The 15,596-nt window shown below is 52.8% G+C and overlaps 1 protein-coding gene across 1 annotated transcript in view; it reads right to left on the bottom strand.

The window, feature by feature from the left end:
- Positions 1 to 15,596, bottom strand: part of ABLIM1 (actin binding LIM protein 1) — a 139,362-nt gene that overhangs the window by 114,361 nt on the left and 9,405 nt on the right. The window lies entirely within an intron of this gene.

Below are 15,596 nucleotides of genomic sequence, written 5' to 3' on the forward strand. Positions count from 1 at the left end.
CTAGACCCCCCTCATCACATCACATGTACTAGACACCCCTCAATATATCACATGTACTAGAACCCCCTCATCACATCACATGTACAGGACCCCCTCATATCACATGTACCCCCCTCACCAAACCACATGTACAGGACCCCCCCTCACCAAACCACATGTACAGGACCCCCCTGACCATACCACATGTACAAGACCCCCCTGACCATATCACATGTACAGGACCCCCCTGACCATACCACATGTACAGGACCCCCCTGACCATATCACATGTACAGGACCCCCCTGACCATACCACATGTACAGGACCCCCCCTGACCATATCACATGTACAGGACCCCCCTGACCATATCACATGTACAGGACCCCCCTGACCATATCACATGTACAGGACCCCCCTGACCATACCACATGTACAGGACCCCCCTGACCATATCACATGTACAGGACCCCCCTGACCATATCACATGTACAGGACCCCCCTGACCATACCACATGTACAGGACCCCCCTGACCATATCACATGTACAGGACCCCCCTGACCATACCACATGTACAGGACCCCCCCTGACCATACCACATGTACAGGACCCCCCCCCCCCCCCCCTGACCATACCACATGTACAGGAACCCCCCCCCCTGACCATACCACATGTACAAGACCCCCCCCCCCCCCACTGTCCATACCACATGTACAGGACCTCCCTCACCATACCACATGTACAGGACCCCCCTGACCATATCACATGTACAGGACCTCCCTCACCATACCACATGTACAGGACCCCCCTGACCATATCACATGTACAGGACCCCCCTGACCATATCACATGTACAGGACCCCCCTGACCACACCACATGTACAGGACCCCCCTGACCATACCACATGTACAGGACCCCCCCCCTGACCATATCACATGTACAGGACCCCCCTGACCATACCACATGTACAGGACCCCCCCCCCCTGACCATACCACATGTACAGGACCCCCCCCCCTGACCATACCACATGTACAGGACCCCCCCCCCCCTGACCATACCACATGTACAGGACCCCCCCCCCCACCCTGACCATACCACATGTACAGGACCCCCCCCCCTGACCATACCACATGTACAGGAACCCCCCCCCCCTGACCATACCACATGTACAAGACACTCCCCCCCACTGTCCATACCACATGTACAGGACCTCCCTCACCATACCACATGTACAGGACCCCCCTGACCATATCACATGTACAGGACCCCCCTGACCATACCACATGTACAAGACACTCCCCCCCACTGTCCATACCACATGTACAGGACCTCCCTCACCATACCACATGTACAGGACCCCCCTGACCATATCACATGTACAGGACCCCCCTGACCATATCACATGTACAGGACCCCCCTGACCATATCACATGTACAGGACCCCCCTCACCAAACCACATGTACAGGACCCCCCTGACCATACCACATGTACAGGACCCCCCTCCCTCACCAAACCACATGTACAGGACCCCACTCATCAGATCACATGTAAAGGACCCCCCTATTATATCACATGTATGGGACCCCCTATTATATCACATTTACATGTACAGAACACCTTGTTTATACAGGTGGTCCGCCTGGCAGTGAAATGGTCCTAACCTCACACGGCAGCTGCGACCAGCTCTTCCGGGCAGAGACATTAAAGACTCAGATTTTATTGATCCGCAACGTCTGGAGATCTTCTTATTCCTGGCGGGGGGGTGATATCTCTGAATGAAAGGATCAGTGGAAGGTAAGGTTATATTAAGGTATCAAAGGAGCGGTGCAGTCCCATGTAAATAATTACCAGTCGCTGTGTAATAAATATATTCTGCAACTTCCTCATAGAATGGGCCACATAGATGAAAACTAGCGCAGTCTGGAATAAGTGCAGTTTCCTCACTAGTGCTGTGTGCTAGGTTACCGAGTACTGGGGCACAGTCTTCAATTATCTGGAACCACAATGCACTGCACTGCGCTCCAACTTTTTTTATGTGCACTTTCAACATACAGGGGCTTATTTACTAAGGGTCACAGATCGCACTTTCGCCAGGCTGTTCGCCGTTTTGGGTATTACATGGCTTTGATAGGTATTTAGAAGGTGTCTGCGCTGGAATTGTGTCGCACGCAAATTTTTTTTTTTGGGGCGCAGCTGCGCTGCCTACATGCGACAGAAATGTGGGGGGTGGGCCTCCGGACGATCTGGCTGATTTGGACTGAGCGCAGGATTTAAGATTCAAATTGTGTCGCAAGACAAAACACTTACATGCACCAGGAAGAAGAAGGTGAACTCCGGGGACCTGAGCAGGGAAGCGACACAAGCAGGATATCGGGCGCACAATCTTAGTGAATCGCCGCACAATGCACTGTTCTGTGAACTTCTCGGATCGGGTAAGTAAATGTGCCCCACAGTGTGCGACACAATTCTGTTGTGTTTCTGTATTAAATGTTTCGCAAACTGACTAAGCAATAACAGCACCTGTAGGTCACCACACAAAACTTACACAGCCAGAATTATAGATCTGGCCCACTATGTTTTACAAATTAACATTTCTAAAGGAAACCATCAGCAGGTGTAACCATACAGACTGCCCCCAATGTTATGTATTGTCCCTGGAGAGATGTATAATCAGACCTCACACTGCTGTGTTTGGTGAGATTCGTAAACTAACACAGCTTCTCCAAGTGCACTGGAGTCATGCCCTCACACTGCTGTGCTCTCGGCATAAAAAAGTTCAATAAAAAGAGCAGATCACAGAGACACATCACTGTCCTGCTGCTACTAACAACATACACAGAGCTGGAGCCAGCACTGGGCAAACCTTGGCAAGTGCCGAGGCCCAGAGGGCTGTATCTAATAAATAACATACAGAAAGGTCTGATCACACATCTCTCCAGGGATAATACTTAACAATCTCTACAGAGAGCACAGCAGTGAAAGTACAATCCTCCCCCCCCCCCCCCCATGCACTTGGAAAAGGGCCAATCCATGAATATAAATCCATATTTGACAGTCCTGCTGCTAACAACATAGACATATTTGTGATTACACATCTCTTCAGGGACAATTAATAAACACTGGCTGCAGAGAGCACAGAGTACAGCAGTGTGAGGACATGCCCCCAGTGCTCTTGGAGAAGCTACAATCCTGGAATATAAATCTATCTATCACAGTCCTGCTGCTACTAACAATATAAAGTGAGGTATAATTACACATCTTTCCAAGGATAATAAATAACACTGGCTGTAGAGGGTACAGAGCACAGCAGTGTGAGGACATGCCCCCAGTGCTCTTGGAGAAGCCACAATCCTGGAATATAAATCTATCTATCACAGTCCTGCTGCTACTAACAATATAAAGTGAGGTATAATTACACATCTTTCCAAGGATAATAAATAACACTGGCTGTAGAGGGTACAGAGCACAGCAGTGTGAGGATATGCCCTCAGTGCACCTGCAGAAGCTGCAATCCGGGAATATAAATCCATATTTCACAGTCCTGCTGCTACTAACAACACACACAGTGGTCCAATTACACATCTCTCCATGGATGGTACATAACACTGGCTGCTATCTGTATGGTAACAACTTTTCTTGTTGCAATGTTTCATCAGCAGTACAAACCTCTCTACTTATATATATATCCTTATATAGTTTGTTATATAGTTTGTTACAGTGTATCAGTGCAGGGAACATGTATCAGTCTGAAGTCCAGGAAGATCATTTCGGAAGGAATTTGATACAAATTTAACAACTCTCAGCTGTGAGAACTAGGCGAGGACAGCTTTTAACTAGGATACTTAGTTGTCATTTCAATTGTTTCCATTGGGGGGCAGTGTTATAGTTGTCAGGGATGTTATTAATGGATTCAAAAAGTCAGAGACTGTGACTGTAATTCCCCTTCCTTACTCTTCCATAATGGGGGAGACACTGAGCACAAGAGTAGGTGAGGGTGCTCCTGAGGCATGCTGGGAAGACCCCTCATTATACTCGCGGCCGGGAGGATAGTCACTGGGAGCGCTGCCACAGATGAAGGAGAACAGATGATCCATGCAGCAGATGGTGGCGACTCCTCGGAGCCCAATTATCACAGCACACATTGCTGCGCCACTGACCCTGTTCTCACCTGCCTGCGCCAACAACCTTCACTACAACAAGGTTCAGCCTCCTCAGATACCTTGGAAGGGCTGTACATGAGCAGCGGTGGGGCACCATTGTGAATATAAGCCAAGGTCCTGGAGTGTCACTTTCAGGTGCTTAACTTGCAGTTTCCCCTTAACATAGCACAGGGACCCCAATATACACCACAGCGCTCCTACCCTACAGCACAGCGCCCTCTCCATACAGTGAGGTGCCACAGTACAGCACAAGCCCCCAACCGGTCAGCTTTCATCCTACAGCACAGTGACCCCCTACATATAGTGTACAAGGTCCTCTCTGTAAAGGACCCCCTCAGTACAGCACCCCTTCATACAGCACAGCGCGAACACCATACGCAGCGCCCCTTCCATACCGCTCTCTCAGAGCGCAGCTCCCCCTACGTACAGTTCAGCAACCCATATATATAGTTTACAACACCCTCTCTGTATAGAACCCCCTCTGTACAGCACAGCATGTACACATACCCTGTGTGCAGTACAGCGCCCCCTCCGTACAGTGCAGTGCTCCCACCCTACAGTACAGCACCCCCCCCCCCCCTGTGCAGCACAGCGCCCCCTCTGTACCTCCGTACAGCACAGTGCCACGACATCCTTCCATACAGTCTTTTCCGCATGGCACAGCACCATTTTTGTACAGTGCAGCATTACATTACAGTGCACTACCGAGGTTTAGTAGTGTGTGGCCTCCACATGCCTGTATGTCCTCCCTACAATGCCTGGGAATGCCCCTGATGGGGCTCAGTAGTGTATGTGGCCTCCACATGCCTGTATGTCCTCCCTACAATGCCTGTATGTCCTCCCTACAATGCCTGTATGTCCTCCCTACAATGCCTGTATGTCCTCCCTACAATGCCTGTATGTCCTCCCTACAATGCCTGTATGTCCTCCCTACAATACCTGTATGTCCTCCCTACAATACCTGTATGTCCTCCCTACAATACCTGTATGTCCTCCCTACAATGCCTGTATGTCCTCCCTACAATGCCTGGGAATGCCCCTGATGGGGCTCAGTAGTGTATGTGGCCTCCACATGCCTGTATGACCTCCCTACAATGCCTGTATGTCCTCCCTACAATGCCTGTATGTCCTCCCTACAATGCCTGTATGTCCTCCCTACAATACCTGTATGTCCTCTCTACAATGCCTGTATGTCCTCCCTACAATGCCTGGGAATGCCCCTGATGGGGCTCAGTAGTGTATGTGGCCTCCACATGCCTGTATGTCCTCCCTACAATGCCTGTATGTCCTCCCTACAATGCCTGTATGTCCTCCCTACAATGCCTGTATGTCCTCCCTACAATGCCTGTATGTCCTTCCGACAATGCCTGTATGTCCTCCCTACAATACCTGTATGTCCTCCCTACAATGCCTGTATGTCCTCCCTACAATGCCTGTATGTCCTCCCTACAATGCCTGGGAATGCCCCTGATGGGGCTCAGTAGTGTATGTGGCCTTCACATGCCTGTATGACCTCCCTACAATTCCTCGGCAATCTCCTGATGAGAAAGGAGGAAAGACTATATTCTTAATGGATATATAAAAGTTGAAACTTTATTAATACAATATAGATAAAACATAATACAACAAAATGTATATAGTACAGAGAAAGGACACCAAGGGTAAGATGTCCAGAAGATACAGGATGCAAATGCGGTGAATCACAGATAAATTGTAGTCCAAACCCAGGACAATTTTAGGAACATTATCATAAAAGGTTTTTGCAAGGACAATGAATCAAAGTATATAGTGCAGGAGGACGACCTCTGAAATGTCTCATGCATAGTGCATGTCATGCCGAGTTTCCTAAAAGATCATATATTAAAGTCCTTACCAAGTAATAAGGGTCTGAGGTTCCTCTGCCCGGGATGACCGCACCCCCAGACGAAGGCTGATTTGGACCCGAAACGCGCGCCTGGGGGTGCGGTCAAACCCTTATTACTTGGTAAGGACTTTAATATATGATCTTTTAGGAAACTCAGCATGACATGCACTATGCATGAGACATTTCAGAGGTCTTCCTCCTGCACTATATACTTTGATTCATTGTCCTTGCAAAAACCTTTTATGATAATGTTCCTCATATTGTCCTGGGTTTGGACTACAATTTATCTGTGATTCACCGCATTTGCATCCTGTATCTTCTGGACATCTTACCCTTGGTGTCCTTTCTCTGTACTATATACATTTTGTTGTATTATGTTTTATCTATATCGTATTAATAAAGTTTCAACTTTTATATATCCATTAAGAGTATAGTCTTTCCTCCTTTCACCACAATTATTGGGGTGATATCATTGATTCTGTCCCGTTTTTTTGAGGTATTAGACTAGATGCGCATATCATAGGTGGGGTGCCATTTTAGCACAAAGGTGGGGATCCCACATCACATTCATGGCATTCTTTGTTGTTTTCCCCTTTCCCTCCCCTTGTTCTGCGGTCCTTATTGTTTGTTTCAAACTCCTGATGAGGCTCAGTAATGTTTTTGGCCTACACATGCCTGTATGGCCTCCCTACAACGCCTGAGCTATCTTCTGATGAGGCTCAGTACTGTTTTTGGCCTACACATGCCTGTATGACCTATGTACAATGCCTAGCTGGCACAGGGTAGGATGAGTGTCCCCCAAACCATTACTGACCCAATGCCTGACCAGTAATACTGGAAGATGTTGCAGGCAGCAGAACGCAATGGACCGTCTCCAGATTCTGTCACGTCTGTCACATGTGCTCAGTGTGAACCTGCACTCCATAGATCCCTATATACAGGGACATATAGATACAATATGGAGCCCCGTACCCCCCCCCCCCCTCCTCCCTGTGCAGAATACCTATATACAGGGACATATAGATACAATGTGGAACATGCCAATAATATGGAGCCCTGTACACCCCTCTTCCATGTGCAGAGTATGGCAGCACCTATAGACAGAGACATACAGATACAACATGGAAGCTGCGGATCATATAGAGCCCCGTACCCCCCCTCCTCCCTGTGCAGAATACCTATATACAGGGACATATAGATACAATATGGAACATGCCAATAATATGGAGCCCTGTACACCCCTCTTCCATGTGCAGAGTATGGCAGCACCTATAGACAGAGACATACAGATACAGCATGGAAGCTGCGGATCATATAGAGCCCTGTACCACCCCACCTCCCTGTAAAAGCTGAACCTATATAGAGGAATATGCAGAAGCATCTTGAGACCTGCTGATATTTCGGGGGGCTCTGTTATATATGTTGTACTGGTTTTGGCAGGGTTGCGGTACAGTTTGGGTTAAGTCCTGTGCGTAGTCAGTGAGTCACATCACACAGACGAAAGCAGTGATCCCTGACGTCCAAGGAGACCCACCATCCTTAATTAGACACAATCCCATTAATAAACCAGCAGAGGGCAGCAGTCACTTATCCCTAGGATGATACACTGGAACAACACCACCCATAAGCTAATAATCCAAAAAAACAACACGACCATCACCTGTAGAGCCGACCACAACTAATGAGGGTGATGTACCTTTAAAAGATGTTCTATAGTCAATAACAACACCAAGGACCAAAAATGTGTCTCATGTAACCTTCTGGTGGCACAAAATGAGCAACATGATATGAAAAAACAAAAAACAATTCAGCAACATAACAATATAATAATGTCAGCAGTAACGTAACATAATAACAGTCTCATAATCCATCAGGTGACAGAAGGGTCGGGGATTGGCGCCGTGCCCCTCTGCTGGCATTTTGTGGCCTCATCAGTCCCCAGGATTAGAACAATGAAGCGTAGGGAAAAATTATAGAGCAGGATACAGAGCTGCGACATAACTAGCAGGGTGAGTAATGCTGCGGACGCCGGGCCAACGGTTAGTCATGTGGAAGAGATGCTCTGCAGGAATCCTCAACCGGAGCAGAAATCCTGCAGCTTCTGGGCTCCTGGGGGCCCAAGCTATAATACTTAGCTGGAGTAAAGATCTAAGAGTCTAGAAACGTAAAATTCTCAGTATAGGTGGTCCACCAGACTTACAGACAACCCCTAGTTACAAACGGACCTCTGGATGTTGGTAAGTTACCGTACTTTATCCTTAGGCTACAATAATCAGCTATAACAGTTATCACCGGTGTCTGTAATGAAATGTAATTATTAATCCTGGTTCTTATGACAACCCAACATTTTGTAAAATCCAAAAGTCATGGAGACCAAAAAAATTTTGACTAGGGTTACAATTATTAAGTATACAGTTCTGACTTGCATACAAATTCAACTTAAGAACAAAACTACAGAACGTAAATCTTGTATGTAATCCGGGGACTGCCTATACTCAGATGACACCCTGTCTGTAGACCGTTTTCATGAAGTAAGAAGTAACTGAAAACCACAGAAATGCAATAAACACAAAGTACACAGAGGAGGGAAGATATCAGCAGCGATGGGGACTCGTCTACACGCCGAGGATCCGATGCAAAAAGTTCTGTAACTGGAAAAAGTTACACAACACTGACACTTGGGGACAGGACACACTCGCTTGGGGGACAGGACAGGGACACGCTGACACTTGGGGGGACAGGAAAAGGATACGCTGACACTTGTGGGGGACAGGACAAGGACACGCTGACACTTGTGGGGGACAGGACAAGGACACGCTGACACTTGTGGGGGACAGGACAGGGACACGCTGACACTTGGGGGGGACAGGACAAGGACACGCTGACACTTGGGGGGGACAGGACAAGGACACGCTGACACTTGGGGGGGGAAAGGACAGGGACACGCTGACACTTGGGGGGGACAGGACAGGGACACGCTGACACTTGGGGGGGACAGGACAGGGACACGGAGACACTTGGGGGGGGACAGGACAGGGACACGGCGACACTTGGGGGGGCAGGACAGGGACACGCTGACACTTGGGGGACAGGACACGCTGACACTTGGGGGACAGGACAGGGACACGCTGACACTTGGGGGGGACAGGACAGGGACACGCTGACACTTGGGGGGGACAGGACAGGGACACGCTGACACTTGGGGGGGGGACAGGACAGGGACACGCTGACACTTGGGGGGGACAGGACAGGGACACGCTGACACTTGGGGGGACAGGACAGGGACACGCTGACACTTGGGGGACAGGACGGGGACACGCTGACACTTGGGCGGACAGGACAGGGACACGGCGACACTTGGGGGGGGGGGACAGGGACACGGCGACACTTGGGGGGGGGGGGGACAGGGACACGCCGACACTTGGGGGGGGGGGGACAGGGACACGCTGACACTTGGGGGGGGGGGACAGGGACACGCCGACACTTGGGGGGGGGTCAGGACAGGTACACACCGACACTTGGGGGGGGGACAGGACAGGGACACGCCGACACTTGGGGGGGGGACAGGACAGGGATACGCGGACACTTGGGGGGGGGGACAGGACAGAGACACGCTGACACTTGGGGGACAGGACAGGGACACGCCGACACTTGGGGGGGGGGCAGGACAGGGACACGCCGACACTTGGGGGACAGGACAGGGACACGCTGACACTTGGGGGGACAGGACAGGGACACGCTGACACTTGGGGGGACAGGACAGGGACACGCTGACACTTGGGGGGACAGGACAGGGACACGCTGACACTTGGGGGGACAGGAGAGGGACACGCTGACACTTGGGGGACAGGACAGGGACACGCTGACACTTGGGCGGACAGGACAGGGACACGCTGACACTTGGGGGGACAGGACAGACATGCTGACACTTGGGCGGACAGGACAGGGACACGCTGACACTTGGGCGGACAGGACAGGGACACGCTGACACTTGGGCGGACAGGACAGGGACACGCCGACACTTGGGGGACAGGACAGGGACACGCCGACACTTGGGGGGGACAGGACAGGGACACGCCGACACTTGGGAGGGGACAGGACAGGGACACGCCGACACTTGGGAGGGGACAGGACAGGGACACGCCAACACTTGGGGGGGGACAGGACAGGGACACGCTGACACTAGGGGGGGGCAGGACAGGGACACGCTGACACTAGGGGGGGGCAGGACAGGGACACGCTGACACTTGGGGGACAGGACAGGGACACGCTGACACTTGGGGGACAGGACGGGGACACGCTGACACTTGGGGGGACAGGACGGGGACACGCTGACACTTGGGGGGACAGGACGGGGACACGCTGACACTTGGGGGGACAGGACGGGGACACGCTGACACTTGGGGGACAGGACGGGGACACGCTGACATTTGGGGGACAGGACAGGGACACGCTGACACTTGGGGGACAGGGACACGCTGACACTTGGGGGGACAGGACAGGGACATGCTGACACTTGGGGGGACAGGACAGGGACACGCTGACACTTGGGGGGACAGGACAGGGACACGCCGACACTTGGGGGGGACAGGACAGGGACACGCTGACACTTGGGGGACAGGACAGGGACACACTGACACTTGGGGGGGGGGGCAGGACAGGGACACGCCGACACTTGGGGGGACAGGACAGGGACACGCTGACACTTGGGGGACAGGACAGGGACACACTGACACTTGGGGGGGGGCAGGACAGGGACACACTGACACTTGGGGGACAGGACAGGGACACACTGACACTTGGGGGGGAGGACAGGACAGGGACACGCTGACACTTGGGGGGGGGGGACAGGACAGGGACACGCCGACACTTGGGGGGGGGGGGCAGGACAGGGACACGCTGACACGGGGGGACAGGACAGGGACACGCCGACACTTGGGGGGACAGGACAGGGACACGCTGACACTTGGGGGGACAGGACAGGGACACACTGACACTTGGGGGACAGGACAGGGACACACTGACACTTGGGGTCAGGACAGGGACACACTGACACTTGGGGGGGGGGACAGGACAGGGACACGCTGACACTTGGGGGGGGGGACAGGACAGGGACACGCTGACACGGGGGGACAGGACAGGGACACGCTGACACTTGGGGGACAGGACAGGGACACACTGACACTTGGGGGGGGGCAGGACAGGGACACACTGACACTTGGGGGACAGGACAGGGACACACTGACACTTGGGGGGGGGGACAGGACAGGGACACGCTGACACTTGGGGGGGGGGGACAGGACAGGGACACGCCGACACTTGGGGGGGGGGGCAGGACAGGGACACGCTGACACGGGGGGACAGGACAGGGACACGCCGACACTTGGGGGGACAGGACAGGGACACGCTGACACTTGGGGGGACAGGACAGGGACACACTGACACTTGGGGGACAGGACAGGGACACACTGACACTTGGGGTCAGGACAGGGACACACTGACACTTGGGGGGGGGGACAGGACAGGGACACGCTGACACTTGGGGGGGGGGACAGGACAGGGACACGCTGACACGGGGGGACAGGACAGGGACACGCTGACACTTGGGGGGGGACAGGACAGGGACACGCTGACACTTGGGGGGGGGACAGGACAGGGACACGCTGACACTTGGGGGGGGGACAGGACAGGGACACGCTGACACTTGGGGGGGGGACAGGACAGGGACACGCTGACACTTGGGGGGGGGACAGGACAGGGACACGCTGACACTTGGGGGGGGGACAGGACAGGGACACGCCGACACTTGGGGGGGGGACAGGAACACGCCGACACTTGGGGGGGGGACAGGACAGGGACACGCCGACACTTGGGGGGGGACAGGAACACGCCGACACTTGGGGGGGGGGGCAGGACAGGGACACGCCGACACTTGGGGGGGGGGAATGGACAGGGACACGCTGACACGGGGGGACAGGACAGGGACACGCCCACACTTGGGGGGACAGGACAGGGACACGCTGACACTTGGGGGACAGGACAGGGACACGCTGACACTTGGGGGACAGGACAGGGACACGCTGACACTTGGGGGACAGGACTGGGACACGCCGACACTTGGGGAGGGGGGCAGGACAGGGACACGCCGACACTTGGGGGGGGGGGCAGGACAGGGACACGCCGACATTTGGGGGGGGGGGCAGGACAGGGACACGCTGACACTTGGGGGGGGGACAGGACAGGGACACGCTGACACTTGGGGGGGACAGGACAGGGACACGCTGACACTTGGGGGACAGGACAGGGACACGCTGACACTTGGGGGACAGGACAGGGACACGCTGACACTTGGGCGGACAGGACAGGGACACGCTGACACTTGGGGGGACAGGACAGGGACACGCTGACACTTGAGGGACAGGACAGGGACACGCTGACACTTGGGGGACAGGACAGGGACACGCTGACACTTGGGGGACAGGACAGGGACACGCTGACACTTGGGGAATAGGACAGGGACACGCCGACACTTGGGGGGGGGGCAGGACAGGGACACGCCGACACTTGGGGGGGGGGGCAGGACAGGGACACGCCGACACTTGGGGGGGGGGGGCAGGACAGGGACACGCTGACACTTGGGGGGGGGGGGGGGACAGGACAGGGACACGCTGACACTTGGGGGACAGGACAGGGACACGCTGACACTTGGGGGACAGGACAGGGACACGCTGACACTTGGGGGACAGGACAGGGACACGCTGACACTTGGGGGACAGGACAGGGACACGCTGACACTTGGGGGGGGGCAGGACAGGGACACGCCGACACTTGGGGGGGGGGGCAGGACAGGGACACGCCGACACTTGGGGGGGGGCAGGACAGGGACACGCTGACACTTGGGGGGGGGACAGGACAGGGACACGCTGACACTTGGGGGACAGGACAGGGACACGCTGACACTTGGGGGACAGGACAGGGACACGCTGACACTTGGGGGACAGGACAGGGACACGCTGACACTTGGGGGACAGGGCAGGGACACGCTGACACTTGGGGGACAGGGCAGGGACACGCTGACACTTGGGGGGACAGGGCAGGGACACGCTGACACTTGGGGGGACAGGGCAGGGACACGCTGACACTTGGGGGACAGGGCAGGGACACGCTGACACTTGGGGGACAGGACAGGGACACGCTGACACTTGGGGGACAGGACAGGGACACGCTGACACTTGGGGGACAGGACAGGGACACGCTGACACTTGGGGGGACAGGGCAGGGACACGCTGACACTTGGGGGACAGGACAGGGACACGCTGACACTTGGGGGGACAGGGCAGGGACACGCTGACACTTGGGGTGCAGGGATACGCTGTCACTTGGGGAATAGGACAGGGACACGCTGACACTTGTGAGGGACAGGACAGGGACACGCCGATACTTGGGGTACAGGACAGGGACACGCTGACACTTGGGGTGCAGGGACACGCTGTCACTTGGGGAATAGGACAGGAACACGCTGACACTTGTGAGGGACAGGACAGGGACACGCCGATACTTGGGGTACAGGACACTGAGACCTCCTGTTCTGTATTAGTCTGGTCTCTGCTGCTATCATTTGTGATACTGTCTGCTTTCTGCTTAGTTACTGGGGCAGATTTATCAAGCTGTCTAAATGTCAGACTATTCTAAAAAAGCCAATCACAGCTCCCTTTATTTCATGTGAAACTAAGAATATTCTGACTTTTAGACAGCTTGATAAATCTGCCCCACTGTATCTGATCCTATCATACGTGATACTACCTATTAAACTGCAGTGATACAGTCTTCTGTTATGTATCTAAGCCTTTGTTACTAATATCACCTGATCTCTTTATGAAGGTCATGGCTCCAGGTCTGTAGCGCCCCCTCCCTTACTGCAGCTGAACAGCAGGCACACACTGAGAATTTAACCAGATTCTCCAGTCGTCATCTTCTATGCACTGGAGGAAAATGTGAGCTATTTATCAAGAGGCACAAACCTAAGTTACTCCTGACCACAGATGCATTTCGGGAACAAGCACCTTGTGTTGGCTGCGCCATATTATTTAATAGTGTCGCTCTTATTAAATCTGGTTTGTTTTCAGGATGTGACACAATTGCACCTTTTTCTAGGTGCACTTTCAATCTACACCGTACAACACAATGGGGCATATTTACTTACCCGATCCATTTGCGATCCCGCAGTGTGTTGTCCGACGTTGATTCGGGTCTGCCGGGATTCACTAAAGCAGTGGTTCTCAACCTTTCTAATGCTGTGACCCCGCAATACAGTTCCTCATGCTGTGGTGACCCCAAACCATGCAACTCGCAGTAAAAACACAGTAAAATTTCGGCTCCGATGGCTTTAGGCGACCCCCGGGTTTGGTCGTTCGACCCCCGCTGGGGTCCCGACCCACAGGTTGAGAACCACTGCACTAAAGTCATGCGCCCGATATCCAGCCCCACTGAGGCAGATTCTGGACATAAATGTGTTGCAAACTACGACTAAGCACCACCACGCCCCCTTTGGGTGCACTGTTTTCTAAATTGTCGGACAAAATGCAACTGAGACACAAAAGTGGTGCAAATACACAAAAATTACATATGCAGAGACTTTTTTTTTACGGCACACTTAGACAAAAAACTGGCGCAGACACAATAATATATCTGGGCCATTGTATCCGTATTTCAGGATGTTTAGCACACAGAACATAGGGGACTGGATACAATTGTAACCAAACATCGTTGATACGAGATAACTGATTGGAGATATTGGAGGCCAGTGAGGGGTTGGTAAGTAATAAATAATACTGGCCCTCTGAATCCTGAGCAGCAGTGAGGGGGTTAATCCCGGGATCCATACATGTAATAATAGAGGGTGCAGGTAGGATAATGACAGGCTGCAGTGTGGCGGAGCAGGATGCGGCCTGTCCTCTGGGTGTTTTTCCATAGCCAATCCCTTTATTGCCGTCTCCGGGCGTGTGCAGAGGCGGGATACGAATAAAACACAGGATCCTGCCAATCCCTTTAAGGAACGTGGGCCAAAGGGCCGACACCCCCAACAGCAGGAGATGAGGGCAAAAGGCAAGGAACTGCCTTTATGTCACCTGATAATTTACAGCTAATTTGTATACATATACAGCTGTGCCACAATATATACTATATACCACCCCTATACTATACACTCCTGTAGTATATACCACCCCTATACTATATACTCCTGTACTATATACCACCCCTATACTATATACTCTTCTACTATATACCACCCCTATACTATATACTCCAGTACTATATACAACCCTTTATACTATATACTCCAGTACTATATACCTCCCTTTATACTATATACTCCAGTACTATATACCACCCCTATACTATATACTCCAGTACTATATACCTCCCTTTATACTATATACTCCAGAACTATAAACATCCCCTATACTATATACTCCAGTACTATATACCTCAGTGTATACTATATACAGGCAGTCCCCGGGTTACGTACAAGACAGGCTCCATTGGTTTGTTCTTAAGTTGAATTTGTATGTAAGTCGAAACTGTATATTA

Source organism: Engystomops pustulosus, chromosome 11, assembly GCF_040894005.1.
Source record: "Engystomops pustulosus chromosome 11, aEngPut4.maternal, whole genome shotgun sequence".
In the NCBI taxonomy this organism is placed as follows: domain Eukaryota; kingdom Metazoa; phylum Chordata; class Amphibia; order Anura; family Leptodactylidae; genus Engystomops; species Engystomops pustulosus.